Source organism: Podarcis pityusensis (assembly GCF_964106645.2).
Source record: "Podarcis pityusensis genome assembly, chromosome: 2".
NCBI classification, from domain to species: Eukaryota; Metazoa; Chordata; class Lepidosauria; order Squamata; family Lacertidae; genus Podarcis; species Podarcis pityusensis.
The window spans coordinates 99,469,388-99,487,513 of record NC_138029.1 but is presented as its reverse complement, the minus strand read 5'-3'; the positions used below and the strand labels follow the sequence as shown (position 1 = coordinate 99,487,513).

Genomic DNA, 18,126 nt, shown 5'->3' with positions numbered 1-18,126 from the left:
TATACCTGTATCTTTGCAAGGTTTACGTCTAAGAACTGTATTACAATCAATCATTTCATGATGTATCAGCGTCTCTTGAAGTTCATGTAGCTAGTGTGTTTATGCTTGTCTTGAGCCATAAACTTGATACAGTGGTACCTCGGGTTACATACGCTTCAGGTTACATATGCTTCAGGTTACAGACTCCACTAACCCAGAAATAGTACCTCGGGTTAAGAACTTTGCTTCAGGATGAGAACAGAAATTATGCTCCAGCGGCATGGCGGCAGCAGGAGGCCCCATTAGCTAAAGTGGTGCTTCAAGCTAAAAACAGTTTCAGGTTAAGAATGGACCTCCAGAACGAATTAAGTTCTTAACCACTGTACTCTAAACTGAACTGAGTGAGAAAGGAGCCTTGACTCGTAAGCCCCTAAAAATGACCCTTGCATTGACTTATAAGTCCCTAAAAGAGTTTGAGCCTTGAATAGCTCCTAAGGAATTAGGTGGTGTTGTGCTTGACTTCACTATCTCCAGATTCAGCAAGAACATCATTCTCTTTTCCAGCTGCACACCAAGTCCAGATGATGGTGCTAAAGACAGACATTATGGTGTTTTCTGCCTCATCAACAAAATGGAATATAATTTTGGAAGTCCTTTGTTTCCATTGCCTTTTTGCAGCTATGGTGCTGAGAGATGGGAGGGATGAATTTCAGCTGGGGTTGTCTTATTTTTGTAGGAAGTGGGGTTGTCTTGGGCTGTTCATCACTCCGCGGTGATTTTATGCATTTGGCTTTTAAATGGCTGTGAAATAGTGGAAATCCAAAAATTCTAATAAACAATCCCCAATTTGTATAATATGTCAAAATGTTCATCAAAGTCAAAGCCAGAAATCCTGTTCAAAAGCTTCCATTCTTCCTTATCTTTCTTTCCAAAAATAACATTTTTATCAGACTTTCAGCTTTAGAATTCAGAGCACCAAGAAAAATAAAATAAAAATAAAGCAAAGAAAATTGACCCAACATGTTGAGAAAAGAGAATTGGCTAAAGCACACTTGTATTTCCCTACAAGGGTAAATAAGAGCTGTTGACTCAGGCTAATAACAACACAGAATCAACAACAGCTGGTTTCTCCAATAGACAGACAGATGACTAATGACAAGTATCTCCCTTCAAATATTCCCGTCTCGAAACAGGCTTGTCATTTTACAATTTTTATTCATTCAGCTGTTGCTGTTCCTTTTTAATTTAGATATCGATGTCAATGTACATGGGGACTTGCAGAACAGAGGAGATTCAGAGATAACTGTGCACCCCTAGTTCTTTCCATTCTAACAAGCTTCCATTATGCTCTGTGCTCTCCTTTCTTTTTCTCTGTTTTGAAACCATCTCCACTCAGTTGATAGCCAAGTTCAAAGGCAAAGGCTGTCAACACAGGGATAGCCAACATTACACCCTCCAAATGTTGCTGGATGCAACTCCTATCTTTCTTGACCATTGGCCCTGCTAGCAGGGGCTGATCCAGCACCTGGATGACACTAAGTTGCAACTTCTGCTTTGTTGTTGTTGTTTAGTCGTGTCCGACTCTTCGTGACCTCATGAACCAGAGCACGCCAGATACTCCTGTCTTCCATTGCCTCCCGCAGTTTGGTCAAACTCATGCTGGTAGCTTCGAGAACACTGTCCAACCATCTCGTCCTCTGTCGTCCCCTTCTCCTTGTGCCCTCCATCTTTCCCAGCATCAGGGTCTTTTCCAGGGAGTCTTCTCTTCTCATGAGGTGGCCAAAGTATTGGAGCCTCAGGTTCAGGATCTGTCCTTCCAGTGAGCACTCAGGGCTGATTTCCTTAAGAATGGATCGGTTAGATCTTCTTGCAGTCCATGGGACTCTCAAGAGTCTCCTCCAGCACCATAATTCAAAAGCATCAATTATTCGGCGATCAGCCTTCTTTATGGTCCAGCTCTCATTACCATACATCACTACTGGAAAAACCATAGCTCCTGCTTTAGCATCTCCCAACAGCTGAAAGCAGACCTCCTTCCATAACCTGGTCACCAACAACTTTCTATACAGGCAATGAAGACTGGCAGCACTGGCAGAACAGGCACAGCTGCCAATGTTTTCTTTAACATATGAGGAAGGAAGAGAAGAGTAGCGATATGTAATGGAAATATCCGACTCTATGATTCACTAAATGTAATTGTGATTCTGTCAACAGATGTAGCATGCCATTTTCAGAGGGTATTTTATTCCAGGCAGCAATTTTCAGACAATAAACCATATAAATTTTGACGCTTGAGGATGCTCAGGTTGTTCATTCACAATCAATGATCTTATAAGTTTAAGCTTTGTAAAAATAGTACTTGTAGAGATAGGTCTTATTTTGAATGGCAGACTCTTGTGGATTGACTGCCAGCGCACCACCTTGCTAAAATTACAGCCGCATCGTATATGCTGAGTGCCTTTGGCAATGAAATAAATAAATAAATCACTGCCTGGTTATATGCAGCTAGGCCCTGGGCTAGGAACTATTCTCAGACACTTAAGATTAAAATGCATGATTTTATTTTATTTTATTTTATGTGGGGGGAAGGAAATGACACATTTACTCCAAGTATAGATACAAAAGAACAATGCTGCAGTTTAAGACATGTTGGACAGGAATATAAGAAAGGTGAATGGGACCAAACAGGTGAGAACCTGACCCAATAATGAATGCGTTCCATCAATAGCAAGAGTGTGGCAAGCATCAGAATAGAACTCAGACTAGGCATGGCCAGAGGTCTCTGTTCAGTGCCCTGCAAGTCCTAACAATCAGCTGATTGGCCAGTTGATGTTATTGGGACATCAGGTGACTGACAGATGGGAAGCCCCACCCACCTGTCAGATTTAGCATATGGTCAAAAGAGATAACACTCCAGATCCAATTCCCCACCTCCACAATAAAAGATCTCCTGTATGATAGAGAGTGTTGAACTATTTATTTATTTGGATTTCTACCCCGCCGATCATCAGTTAACAATCCCAGGGGGAAGGTGGCAGCATTGAAAGATCAAACAATGTGATCACAGATAGATAAACAATAAACACAGATAAGATACGACCATTAAAACCAGCCTATATAACTATAAGCTGTCTGACAGCTATTCCAGGTGGTTCTGTCACTTCAGAGTCCCAAGAAAAGAGTTATGTTTTCAGGTTCTAAAAAGTCAGTGCCAACTGTATTTCAGGGGGAAGGGTATCCCTTTCCAAAAGGGGAAGGCCCCTGGCTGTGTCAATGCTGGATATATCATTCTTGGTAATGGGATCAGGACCTCCACTGAACATGTTAAGGCAGGTACAGAGAGAGACATTCTTTGATGTTCTTAGGTCCTAAGTCATTTAGGCCTTAATAGAATCATAGAATTGTTGAGCTAGAAGGGGCATCCAGTCCAATCCCCTGAAATACTGGAATCTCAGCTAAGGAATCTCCAAGGAATGAGAATCTACAACCTTCCAAGGGAATCCATTCCACTGTCAAACAGCTCTTACTGTCGGAAAGTTTTTTCCTGGTGTCAGTTGGAATCTCCTTTCTTGTAACTGAAGCCATTGCTTCAAGTCCTGCCCTGCCTTGATCATCTTGGTTGCCCTCCTCTGCACACATTCCAGCTTGGCAATATCCTTCTTAAACTGCGGCAGTCAGACGTCATCACTAATATCTGGAATTGGGCTTGGAAGGAAATGTGCATGATCTTGACTAGCTGAAACACTCACAACCCTTGGCAGCCTCATTGTGAAACTAAATGGAGTTTCCAAGGGTGGCCCCTTTATAGAGCATATTACGGTAATCCTATTTAGAGGCCACCAAAGTATGGATTAGTTCTCATCTGTATTGTCATTCATGGTTGTGTCATTCATGACACTCGGGTTGTGAATATGATCTGTGCGGGAGGCACGTTCACAACCCGCAGCATTCACAACCCGCCTGCGCATGTGCGGTTCACGATTTAGTGCTTCTGCACATGTGCAAGGGCCGAAACCCAGAAGTGACCCGTTCCAGTACTTCTGGGTTTGGTGTGGTGTGCAACCTGAAAATGCGCAACCTGAAGCGTCTGTAACCCGAGGTATGACTATATACACAGTGGTAAGTCTGGTTGCGGACATGATCCATTCTGGGGTGCTGTTCACACCCTCAAAAGTCTGTAACCAGAGTGGTGCTTCTGCGCATGTGCGAAGCGCAATAGAGCGCTTCTGCGCATGCGTGCGCAGCAAAACCTGGAAGTAAACACTTCTGGGTTTGCCACGTTCTTAACCCGAAAAAACGCAACATGAAGCATTCGCAAGAAGAGGTATGACTGTATATATATAAGAAAGACTCTCCTCCTGGAAGAGAGGGGAGTGGTTGTGGGTGGGAGCCGAGCTCCGCCTCTAGCAGGGGGCGTTGCCCCCTGCCTCCCACTCACCTGGCTGGCGCCCACGCCCATCGGCAGGCACCCAACCAGGTGCCTCCAAGGGGGCGTGTACAGCAGCCTAAATCGCGAGTCACCCACCCTCCACTCGCTTTGAGCTCAGGGTCGTAGTTTTCCTTGGCCTTGCTATGGACCTTAGGTTGGTCGCCCTGGTTGTCCGGGGGGGCTGGTAGGAATTTTTCCATTTGGCATTAGGCTTTTTGGTTTTTTCACCTACCTCGTAGCAATCGTCACAACTTTCGTGGTAGGTTAGGCATTGGAATAATGTGTTGTGGTGTCGAAGGGCTAGGTGTGGCCATCGCCTATGCCTTCAATTTTTGGGTATTCCGTTAAAGGAATCTGGCGGTCGTGTATTCTGTCCGATGCCTGCTTGTCAGGAGGCCATGGCACGACCCTCGGTGACATCAGGGGAGAGCCTATAGTTGGATTAGCATCAACAGACTCCACCTACTGGTGAATAAGCCCTCCTTGTTTCAGACTCACCCCTCTCTGAGGGGGTGGAGTCAGCTGACGTAATCCAATGCCTAAGCCAATACCTTTTCACTTGCTGTAATCAATAAAGTTGTGGCCTTTTCTTGCCCATTAACCTTGTATCATGTGTCCTGGTGTATTCATTCCGCTTTGGGGGGATCGGGTCCTCAAACCACAACTATGTTGCATTGTCCATTTCTCAGTATAACTCACAGTCCAGCCCCAAGGTTGGCTTCTAAGCTGCATGTGGGATCCTATTTCGGTTGGATGCCTGCCCACCTTACTTGGAACGGAATATCAATGTAAGAGAATACAGGGAAACCTGTGCTTTGCATCTCAGCAGGGAGGTGAGGCAAACAGGCAATCCAAATGTTATGTAAGCAAAGTTCTTTCCTGCAGGCGTGAGCATGGGAGGAGATGAACGCTGCTTGGAGGGGGGGGAGGGGTGTGGATGTGCGCAGTTTAACTAACGAACTCCATAAATATTTCCTCTCTGCTACTTATTCACATATTGATGGAGAGTGCAAAACTGTTTTTCATCTGCCCTTTCTCAAGGGCAGCTCCCTAGTGCCGTAATAATTGAAAATTATAAATTTTGTCTCATAATTAAATTCTACCCTTTGAACTTCTTGTAGACTATGGCTGCATATTAATAGCAGCCCTCTTGGCTCACTGGTGGCAAGGAGGAGGATGTGCGCCAACTGCTATGAGATAACGTAACGAGCTTTGACAGTTCTCTAATTACTAGACAACCCCGTCGTAAGAAATGCTTTAGTACAGTAGCAAGGCTCTCCTTCACACATAAGTCAAAAGGTATAACTAATTTGCTCGTTAATTGATATATTTATTGCTGCTTCCCCCCAATAATAAGAATAAAAGAAAGGGAAATGGATTATATATATTTCCCCATTGATTTTACTGTTGATTTATTTCCAGCTATCTAAATGTGTAAAATGGTTTCAGTGGTCAGTCGTTCTAAGGCCTTACAGCAGAACCTTGGCTCTCAAACGTAATCTGTTCTGGGAGTCTGTTCGACTCCCAAAACTGTTCAAAAACCAAGGTGTGGCTTCCGATTGCCTGCAGGAGCTTCCTGCACTCAGTCAGAAGCTGTGGAAGCTGTGGAAGCCGTGGAAGCCGCGTCGGACATTCGGCTTCCAAAAAGCATTTGCAAACCAGAACAATTACTTACGGGTTTGCGGCATTCGGGAGCCGATTTGTTCGATAACTAAGCCGTTTGGGAACCAAGGTACCACTGTATTCAGTTTCTAAATTATTATTATTTATTAACTTTGTTTACCACCTTTCATCTGTAGTTCTCAGGGCGCTTCACAACATAAAAATATAAACACAAATAGGATATAAACAAAGGATATAAACACAAAATGCATAATAAAAACAATAGCCACAAACCCACAAACATTGCCTTCATCATCCTGCTCTTGGTTCCCTCCAGCTGTTTTGGACTACAGTGCCCATCATCTCCAGCAAGCATGACCAATTCTCAGGAATGAGGGAAGTTGTCATCCAACAACATCTGGAGGGCATCAGGTTGGGAAAGGCTGCTCTACAATGACTAGTAGTGGCTCTTCCGAGTTTCAGGTGGGTGTCTTTCCCAGCCTGCCCCAGAGATGCCCAAGAATCCAGTACCTGGATTAAACCACTGAGCCCCTAAAAATATGTTGGACTTGAAAAATTTCTTTTTAAGCACACAAAAACTGACACAACTTTATCATAGATTTGCTACTAAACTATATATTTAATCTCCTGGGTAAGAAGCTCCCTTTATTAAGATATTGGATGTTCCTTCAATAATATGCCCTTACTTTAGCTGGTGAAGTCTTACCAGACCTTCAGTTACCAGACATCCTCACTTGAGAGACAGCACCATTTTTTATTTTTTTTAAAAAGTGACTCCTATTCTTAATTTCAAGATGTTGAAGCCCTCACATTACTTTTTAATGATACAGTTCCAGTTGTTCACTTCTATGTCTGCATGCGACTCTGGTGTCTAAATGAATAATACATACGACTGATTCTCCCACCAAGCCATGAACTGCGGTTCTCAGAAGAACGTCCTACAGTTCACCAATCCATCTGGGAATTGTATGTAGTGTTCATTCAGAAAAGATCTGTGCCTTTTGCAGTCATCTGGTGCTTTTTAATACGAGGCACAGCCATCTCCCAGCATGCCCCGCTCTTTCCTAGAAGTCTCTGTCAAAAGAAACAGCATGATCAGTGCTGCCTTTCAACATGTTTCTGATCTCTTTGGTAACTGCATTTTTTGTAGTCTGTAATTTTTGTAATTACATCCCATATTGCATATTTCTCGGGAGTCTTAATAGTTTAGTGAGGTCTGTTGCATTGTGTTGATGAATAATGTCTCGATTTCTTTGCAGCACAACAATGGGATTGCATTGTGAATTTGGGGGAAGAAATCCATTGGAGCTGTGGTTGCTTCCCATTTCCATTATTGTGCCTAGCAGACTTATACAGTGGTACCTTGGTTCCCGAACGGCTTAGTTGTCGAACAAATCAGCTCTCAAACGCCACAGTAAGTGTTCCAGTTTGCAAACATTTTTCGGAAGCTGAATGTCCGACGCAGCTTCCGCTTGAGTGCAGGAAGCTTGTGCAGCCAATCACAAGCTGTGCCTTTGTTTTCGAATGGTTTCAGGAGTTGAATGGACTCCCGGAACGGATTAAGTTTCAGAACCAAGGTACCACTGTATTACTTTTGTAAGTGTTCAGATGCTCCTAGCTCATGCAGAACTAGACACAAGATAACAAGCCCTATTTTGCTGTTTCCTGTAACATGCATAAATTGCAATATAGTTTCGCTTTCTTAACTGCCATTCATCTCTTATCAAAACAGAATGCTTAAAAATGTGCATGTGCTTAAATAAAAGCCAACCATGCCCTTCTAGGACAGAAGTCTCTTCGATACAAGAAGGAGGCATTCCTCTTCCACCACCATCACCTGATGGTCCTCACTCACTACCACCACCCAACCTGCTCTTGCTCCAGAGCGGTGTGGAACCCTCCAGAATATTGTGGGAAGCTACAGAGGGAGGACAAATCAGTCAAAGCAACTCTGTTCCACAGGCAGGCACCTCTAGTGGGTCAAAGAGCCTTCTATCAGTGGAGGAGCTGCATGGAATACAACCCATTACGTTGTCTGGTTGCCAAGTACAGTAATCACAGGGTAACTTATGTAAAGGGAACTGTACATAACTTCCAGCAAAAGGGACAGATACAAGGAAAAGAAAAAAACAAGTTGGGATTTGTATAGGAAACACAGGAATCTGTTGCACTCCAGCTCAGCCTGTTTTGTCTATCTGCGCGGTCCACTCTGAAGCAATACGCAAGAGCACAATTCAGAGACACATGCCAACCAGACAAAAGCAGTTGAGGTAGACAGAGAACAAGGCTGGTAGGGAGCTTGGGTGGAGTCTTGCAAGGCAAATGGATAGACCTGGGAGGCCACATCTGACCTGCAGACCACAGATTCACAGTCACACACAGAGAGTAAGAGAAGGATAGAATCAATTACCCTTTTTCCGTAAACTGCATTGAGGGTTGTGTGTGTTTAAACAATCAAGTGGTGTATTAATTTTATGGAATAAATAAATAAAATGGAGTCCAATGGGGTTGCGCCTCTGTGGATGGTGTGTACCTGAACACACACGCTTTATAACTGTGAAGTACTTACTGCTAGATGGTGTCACGTGATTAGCGAGTCTATCTGTGAAAAAGTCATGTGGCAGAAGTATGCGTTCAGCCTACGTACAGCTATCTGAAAAATGGAACAGGCCCTGAGAATACAGAAGTTGGCCAATCCAAGTTTAAATATAAATTAATCCTCAAAGTTTTGTTTAAGCAAATACTTTGCTAAAGCTGCTAAAGGAAGAACGAAGCAATGAAGTGCTTTGGCTGAGTTTTATAGCTTTTAATGTGTCTCTGTGTTTAAACAGTCACTCTGCACAAATTATAGGCAGATTTTAAAGGAGAAGCTTCTTTTTTTAAAAAAAAAAAAAGTTATTTGTTTAACCATCTCTAGATCCCATTAGCTACTACAAGTAGACATTACACTTCCTAGCCTAAGGCAAAAATGTGTGATGCACACTGCTTGGTTAACAAAGATACGCATTTCTGTAGTGGAAAAATGAAATGAGAGATAATTCTTAGGCTTACAAATAGGACGAAACAAGGTTTCCGAATGACTTCAGTCTGAGCTTTGATATTTTGGTAGAGAGCAAAATGGAGTTGCCTTCAAAGCACTTTGAAGTGGAGTGTCACATGATCTAAGGAATAATACATTACAGAAGCAAAAGAGAGAGAAAACCCTTCCTTACCCCTTTTCATAAAAAGTATGTGCCACCCCAAATCAATGAGCTTTACTGCTGATAGAATTATGGGTGGTGGGATGTGAGGGGATAGGGGCTCAAGTAGTTGTAATGGGAAGGGGGCTTGCGTGAGGTGAAAGGGAGAGGGAGTCAGTTGGCCAGGTGTAAAGGGAGGTGGTTTGCTGAGTGTTGGTGGGCTTTGCAAGTAATGCAAGCAGGAGTTGCAACCATACATGCACACACACACACACACACACACACACACACAAAATTCATACACAAAAATAATTAAAACAATTTCATATATTAAAAACGATTCCAAATCCAATGCAGATGCAGATTGGGATAAAAATCTCCTCTTAGAAGGATTGTAGAAATAGTCTTCAACAGGCACCCATAAGATAATAGAGAGAGTCTGTCAGATATGTAACGGAAGCAAGTTTCAAAGGGAAGGTTTCACCACCCTATAGGTGCAATTGCTACATGATGCATAACAGACTGCAGAGTGCAATGATTGGTTGGGTTGTTGTTGTTGTTGTTGTTATTTACTTATACGCCAACCAACTGACTAGGTTGCTCCAGCCGCTCTGAGCAGCTTCCAGCATAATTAAAGCACAAACACAGCAAACTGGTATATACTGTAAGTAGTGACATGATCTTTTAGGCATCTTAGTCCAAAGCTATAAAGGACTTTCTCCGAAATCAGCCTCTCAGCATTACAATTGTTTAGGTGACGAGAGCAGAGAGCATGCATTTGGGTATGTAGTTATCACCAGCTGTTTGTTATTCCAGTAAATGTAAGGGAGAAGGATGAGGTAATGTCATTGTCAGGATGCTGTTAGCAGCTCCCGGCTGGTTGCCCAGGGAAGTATAAAAACAAGGAAAAGTTTCTTACCGTCCTGTTTTATTTCAGTCTTTACAGAGAGATGCTATAGAATCCAGCTTCTTGGATAATGGTGTTGTCCCTAGTCCACACACACACACACACACACACACACACACACACACCATCTCTCCCACTGTCTCCTTCTTCATTCTCATCGTCTCCTCTATGGGTGCCGAAAAGTGCCCTCTGTCTTTGAGCTCTTTGCTCTCCTACTTTTAAGGCCTGCCGGGTTCTGGGAGATGGAGGGTCTGGAATGCTTTCTAATGACGACGTGTCCACCGGGTGTTGTTGCTCTGGCTCTCCCATGATTTCCCAACTTCCCCCCTCATCTGCCTCTGAGCTGCAACCTCCCTCAGACCCCTGTTGTAAATCTATACTGCCTTCCTCCTCCCTGGAAGGGTCAGGATGGGGAGGCAGTCTCCACCATTCCTCCTCTGCCCGGTCCCTGACAGTCATGTACCCACTGACAGAGCCCAGGATTTCCAATGAATTTTCACATTTCAGGACCAACATCCCACACCCATTCTTATGTGACATCACATTCTCACTTCCGTACGGCATACCTCTCACACCTGTTAGGATTCCCATTTGATCTTTTCCTACAATGAGAGTATATGGTATTCACTCATGTCAATGAATGTGGGTAACACATAGTTTGGGGAAAATCACCCTTTATGTATCATCTTCCCAATTTGTTTAACAGGTGAAGAAACAAACAGCGTGCCAGCCGTTCTCACTGCAGTGATTTGGCTCTTAATACCTGTGTGTTAGGGAGGAGCAGGGGAAAAGAATCATTCTTCAGACATATTGTGCACGCCTACTAATACTGAATTTGGATCTCTGCAGGCTTAACCCGGGGCTGTCCAACTGCCATGCTTTAAAGGCAGAAATCTAAATGACTTGATGCTTTTGATCATGCCCCTTAGTACTGATTGGCTGGCATTACTCATTCCTTCTGGTAGATCAAGGCTGTCAGAATTTGGAGGGAGTCCCTCGTGTATGGCAGGTGAACCATCAAAAGAAGGTTGAGACGTGTAGAAACCTCCCAAAGACTGTGATCTGATGCTTCCTATGAAGCAGTATTTCACATCATATTACTCTCATGGCCCTTGTGCATTTCCAAAGAGAAAGTAGCCCCTATAAAAATGCAAAACGAACAGCTACAGTCCCTTTTGTAATTAATGGAGTGTTTTGCTTGAATTTCTTATTTCCAGCAATCTTGGCATGTCTTCTTCATTTCTTTCAGCTCACTCGTCTATCGTTTTTCAAATGTGCTTAACTATCAAATTACTAACCTAACAATATGAGCATCGGTCACAAACCTATCGGCATTCTAGCTTTTATTCTCATTATCTGGCATCAACATAAATAAAATTTAACTTCAGGCTTGTAGAAAAGAATAGTAAAAATATAAGATACGGTATGAATAGCAATGAAAGTTAAAATAAATGTCTTGCATTACAACAGTAAGACTGCTCTCAGACATACCCCAAAACCAGTCCTTCATCTTGTTTTATTAACATTTCACCGTGCAGATATAGGTGTGTACTTGAAACTCATTGTATACTTGGAAGGGAGGTAAAACTGGAAGCTTCTAGATTGGAGATAGCCAATATGGTACCCCATGTATGTTTTTAGACTTCAACTCCCATTAGTGTGGCCAGTTACTATTGATAATAGATACTGGAGTCCAACAACTTTTGTAGGGCAACAGATGTGCAGAGGAAATATTTGCCTAACAACAGAACTGAATGGTTGTGGATTCTATATAGTCCACATGAGGCATGTGTTTATACATAGTGGAACTATTGAATGGCATAAAACATATATAGATTTATTGTACCAAAATTTCGTAAATTGTATGACATACTTGATAAAGGTATCATATAAACAATATTTAACTAAGCTTATATCAAAGTTATTTCCAAACCAGATAAGGATCACAGAAAATATGTGAATTATCACCCTATATCCTTGATTAATGTGGATACAAGAATTCTAACATCAACACTAGCAAATAGAATCCAACAGGTAATTGCGGCGGTAATCGAGAGGGATCAGACCGGCTTTATAAAAACAAGACAGGCTGCAGATAACATTAGATTATGGTAGATTTGGTTGACTTAAATAAAAATTAAGATCAGTTTGTAAACATATCATTAGATGCCGAAAAGGCCTTTGATAAAATTTATAAACAGTATGTGGAGTTAGCTTTAATTAAATTTGGAATTCCCTTGGAGTTTATAAAATGGATCAAAGTAATGTACAAGTCACCCACATCTAGAGTCAAAGTGAATGGTATTATGTGTGCCACCTTTCTGTTGGCTCGATGAACCAAACAAGGATGTCCACTCTCACCTTTGCTTTTTAATATTTGTTTAGAGCCCCTGGTTAGCACTATTAGACAACATCACAAGATTCACGGAGCAGTTCATAATTCAGTTGACCACAAGTTAGTTTTATTTGCAGACGATATACTTTTGTTTATTTCGGAACCTCAGTCTAGCATACCCATCTTGATGCAAATGATAGACGCCTTTGGTAAAATATCATGTTATTCTGTTAATTGGTCCAAATCAGAATTGATGCCAATAGATCAAAATTTGTTTACACACTCATTCAAGGAATATAATTTTGGGTTTGTTCCAAATTTATTAAATATCTAGGTATGCTAATATCAAGAGATATAACACAGTTAGTTACAGTTAATATGAATAAATTAATAAAAAAGGTTTCTTCAGATATTGATAAGTGGGAGTCACTAAATCGTACCCTTTGGGGAAGGGAGAATGCTCTCAAAATGAATATTATTCCCAGATTCATTTATATCCTGAAAGGACTTCTAGTTTTTATATCTGGATCATATTTTAACAAGATAAACTCACTGTTTAGGAAACGCCTTTGAGGCTCAGCAACACCAAGAATATCCTTGCAGAGAATGTAACTACAAATTAAAGAATCCCAAATTTGGAATTATATCTATTGACATGTACAAAATATTGGAATCCCACTGTTGGCCCTAATTTTCTGACGTGGGCAACCCTAGAATATATGTACCTTTTTACCTTTTACCTATATGTACATAGCACCTTTGGTTGGTTGGACAATACTAGGACTGAAATATTTGAAATCTCAGGTGACTCTTGAAACAATTAAATCACTTAGAAGAATATGGAATATATTGGCTAATAAAAACAGATTTGATCTATTGTCACATGCTAAACTTACTCTGTGGGGAAACCCCACACTAAGAATTGCAAAAAAGATGGTGGTATGGAAAAATTGGATGGAAGCAGGTATATTGACATTGGACCAACTGATAGATGGGGAAGATGAATTTTATACTTTTGCTATTTTAAGACAAAAATATCATCTATCAGATGTAGCCCAATGGCAATATCTTCAATTACAACATCTCCTGTGTTTGAGCCGTTAGCCCTTTCAGCTTCTGAGATACCTGAGATATTGGAGCAACTGGACAACTCATTCAAAAATAAAAAGCCAGCAATTACTTTTTATAGGTATCTATTAACAATACACAAGTTCAATATGCAGATTGTAAGAGATGATTGGAATAAAGAATTGGAACTTTCATTATTACCTAGGCAGTGGGAAAATGTATTAGCATCACTACCTAAGGTGTCATTAGATTTAAATTAAACTCATACCACAAAAAAATAATATTTAGAGTTTCTTGGACTACTTTACGGTTTTATAAAAAGGGGGTAGCTAAGATAGCTCAGTGTTGGAGATGTGGCAAGGACAATGACTCTCTGAAACACATGTTTGTACAGTGTTCTTTACTTAACAAGTTTTGAAAGAAAGTGATAGACTCTGTAACTATGACTGGGCAGAAAAAGTTAAATCTTTCAGCAAATAATATTTTATAGAACTATGTACCTGCAGTATGGAAATTATCAATGGGACAATGGAAATCGATTTTCCATGCCCTAATGGTGGCCAAGAGATTGATATTGAGGAACTGTAAAAATAAAGATATGGCACCCTTCAATCAATGGACTGACGAAATGACATCACTAGCAATTTATGAATGGACTGCTTTCAGGCGCAGACTCTGTATGGATAAATACGATAACATTTGGAATGAGTTTATGCAAAATGTAGTAGGCTATCAGCATTTACCTACGCACTAGGACAATAACACTATACCAATTTATACAAGAATGTATGGGAATATGTATATTGTTCCTTTTTTCATAGTTTCACTTTTATATGTATCGTTATTGTTTTCTCCCTCTCACTTTTCCTACTTTTTTATGTATCACTTTATTTCTTTTAACTGGAATCACCTTAACAAAATATAAATATGAATACACACACCAGAACTCACAGAATGAATGCTGGAAATTTGCCTTTAACTCAAGCAAACTCTCACTGCTGACATTGTAAGACTTATACTGTTTTACACACACACACACACACACACACACACACACACACACACGACTGCTGCAATGAATATGGTGCCTACTTTTCGAAGCACCCAGACTTGACAGCTTAGCTCAAAGTCAGATCACACCAAACCTCATTCTTCCTTATCTTAATAAAGCACGCCAGTTAGGATGGATGGAACAGGCTGCTCCCTCCTAATGCCTGATAATACCACCAAAGAGAAATAGACAAATAATATGAAATCAATGGCTGAATGGTGGAAATGGCCAGCTGTGAGCCATTGTCTAAATAACTATTGATGTGTGGTTTTTCTCCCCCCCACCACCACCACCCATGTCACTTCTAAAACCATTCAGGGTTTTTGATATTACCTTGGGATGCTTGAAAATCCTTGAGGACTCAAAAACCAGATTTTTTTTTGCACAGCCATCTCTCTCTCTCTCTCTCTCTCTCTCTCTCTCTCTCTCTCTGCTCACCAGCAAATACACACAGAGACACAACCTTTTTCTTTGGAATAAGGAGGGCTTACAGACAAACACCTGTCTGACTCTACACTGAAAATGAGATTGCTGAGCATCCTCAGGCGCAGCATTTTGTGCCAGCTTCATAGGCCAGTTTGTTTCCTCTGCTGAATTCGATTTAGGTATTTATTTAAAGAATTGTTGTCCTACTCTTCAACCCAATCGCCTCCCCACCTTTCCCAAAAGGGCTCCTGGAGTAACTTACAAACATCAAGAATAAGGCAGTTCCCGCCCTCAGGCTTACAATCTAAAAGGCACAATACAAAAGGGGAAGGGATTGGGAGAGAGAAGGAAAAATGAAAACCCTGAAACCTATTTCGTGGCTTCAGAGTTCTTGACTAGCTAGAATGGGAAGGTCTCAAGAAGAGGAGCAACCAAAGATTGCTGGCCTTTTGACAGAGCTGAAAGACAGGCCCTGCAGCCCCATCTTTCTCCCTCTCCTTTGGACGGATGGAAGGGCTGCTGTATATGACTGTTTATGGAGGACCCCAATGGAGGTGGTATTTCAGCAGAGCTGTTTAAGGAGGCCCTGGAGTCCCCCCTTCTCTTTGGTTTAGCCTGATGGATGCCAGAAAGGGGTCTGGAGTTGACTCACAGTGGATTGTGCCTTTTCAAGCTGAGGAAGCTCACCAACCGAACTCCCTCCACTCAAAATGTTACCAGCCTCATTATAACGTACAGAAACTTTATGGCTCCATTTGGCAATGCTGAACACAAGCGGAAGGTTGGTGCCATTCAGTGCGTTCCTTGGAGGGAGATTTTCTGGCAGTCACACGTACTGCTTCATTGTGTAGAAGCTTGACTCATACATATTATCCTTAAATTAATACCCTTAGGCACTAAAGTGTGGCTGGAAATGGATGGCAGGATACTGAATAACGCTCCCCATTGACTGAGTTTCTGGGGAATAATCGATCCCTTTAAAGAGAGAACAAGATATTGCCAGCTCATGCTTCTCTGCGAGGCAAAGAATGATCTGCTGTTTAATATTTCAGCCTTCCGCTTGAGCAGAAGGGATTAAGAATTTACCATACTACCGGAGAACTTTGGGATGTTGATACGCCTTGATGATACATCTTCACTTTGAAGTTAATTGCTGATCCTTATTTCCTGACTTATACTGCCCCAGAAAGAACTCCAGCTGCAGTTGGTTGTACCCAATTATGCCATACTCAGAGTAGACCCACTGAAATCAATCAACTTAAATTTGTCATGAGCCTTTTCCAAATATGAATCTGTTATGAATCTGTTTTGGTTAGAATTTTAACGTAAACCTACCAAAATTCTCACTTTCGAAAACAATATGCCAACCCAAACACAACAATACTTTGAAATTTGCACTTCTCCAAATATTGCGATGCAGTTCTCCAAACATATCCCGTTTGCACAGAACGTGTGTTTTAGGGGAAAGTGTACATTTGATGCATATATTGGTGAATAACACACAGAAATTATTATATAAGGGGAAATTGCTTGCAAAATACAGTGGTGCCTCGCAAGACGAAATTAATCCGTTCCGCGAGAGTCTTCGTCTAGCGGTTTTTTCGTCTTGCGAAGCAACCCTATTAGCGGCTTAACGGATTAGCGCTATTAGCGGTTTAGCGGCTATTAAAGGCTTAAAGGCTTAGGGGATTAGCTGCTAAAAGGCTATTAAAGGCTATTAAAGGCTTAGCAGATTAGATAAAGGGGGGGAAAAGCGAAAAAAAAATCTCTAGACTCGCAAGACATTTTCGTCTTGCGAAGCAAGCCCATAGGGAAATTCGTCCTGCGAAGCGCATTGAAAACGGAAAACCCTTTCGTCTAGCGGGTTTTCCGTCTTGCGAGGCATTCGTCTTGCGGGGCACCACTGTATGTTTGTATCAGTCAAAAATGCTTACAAATAATAATAATTTATTATTTATACCCCGCCCATCTGACGGGGCTTCCCCAGCCACTCTGGGCGGCTTCCAGAAAAATATTAAAATACTGTAATACATCAAATATTAAAAGCTTCCCTAAACAGGGCTGCCTTCAGGTGTCTTCTAAAAGTCTGGTAGTTGTTGTTCTCTTTGACATCTGATGGGAGGGCCTTCCACAGGGTGGGTGCCACTACCGTGAAGGCCCTCTGCCTTGTTCCCTGTAACTTGGCTTCTCGCATTGAGGGAACCACCAGAAGGCCCTCGGTGCTGGACCTCAGGGTCCGGGTAGAACAATGGGGATGGAGATGCTCCTTCAGATATACAAAATATACAAAAATGAGTATATCAGGAGATGTTTGCACTAAAATGTTGATTATTCTCACGAGGCTCTTTTAAAAAAATGTAATCGTAAACTCATGCAGAAATGGGAGAGAATTGAAGACTGGAAAACTGAAAAACTGAGAGAAACCGAAATTAACAGATTCACCCATTCCTAGAGACAACCTATGTAGCAACATTTTCATTTGTCATTTTCCTCCCCGCTCAGCCTTTCTATTTTATTCACCGAGCAATGTGTTGTTGTTTTGTTGTTTCACATAATATATTTTTGCCCCCATTATCTAGTTAAATTCTTGGCGGAAGGATTCATTTGATAAATGAATATTGCTGGAGTCTCCAAGTCATTTTAGGTCCTCAGTCATCCATCAGCAGCAGAGAAAAATGCATCAAGGAAAGAAGGTGGCTATTAAAAGAAAATTATACCCTAAGATATTTGGAAGCCACAAAGTAGACTTGTCATATTGTTTGGAAGCCGGAGACAAATACTTTTCAGATGTGGTCAAGGGCATGGAGGGAGGTTGCCGCAAAGCAATTTAGCAGATAAGAGCCGGCAAGGGTGTGCAAGTCATTGCAGGCCAGCTCATATGCTGCTTCTAAGCTGATTTGTGATGGGAGTTTGAGATTATATTAAGACATGTTGCAGCCGTTCACTAACACTAATATCCACTGTTCTGTCAAGGTCCTTTATTTCCCTGTCTTGTGGGTGGGTGAAGAGAGGCATATCTGTTCCTTATTTTTGCCGCTCTTCTTTATGGATGGTGTTGGCTTGTGTCTGTAAATTTTGGCAATTGGCCCCTAGAAAAGCCTCTTGTGTGGTTAATTTCTTGTTGGTGGT

At 41.7% G+C, this 18,126-nt stretch overlaps 1 protein-coding gene across 2 annotated transcripts in view; it reads left to right on the top strand.

Annotated features, from left to right (window-relative positions):
- TAFA1 (TAFA chemokine like family member 1) overlaps positions 1 to 18,126 on the top strand; it is a 335,849-nt gene that overhangs the window by 197,399 nt on the left and 120,324 nt on the right. The window lies entirely within an intron of this gene.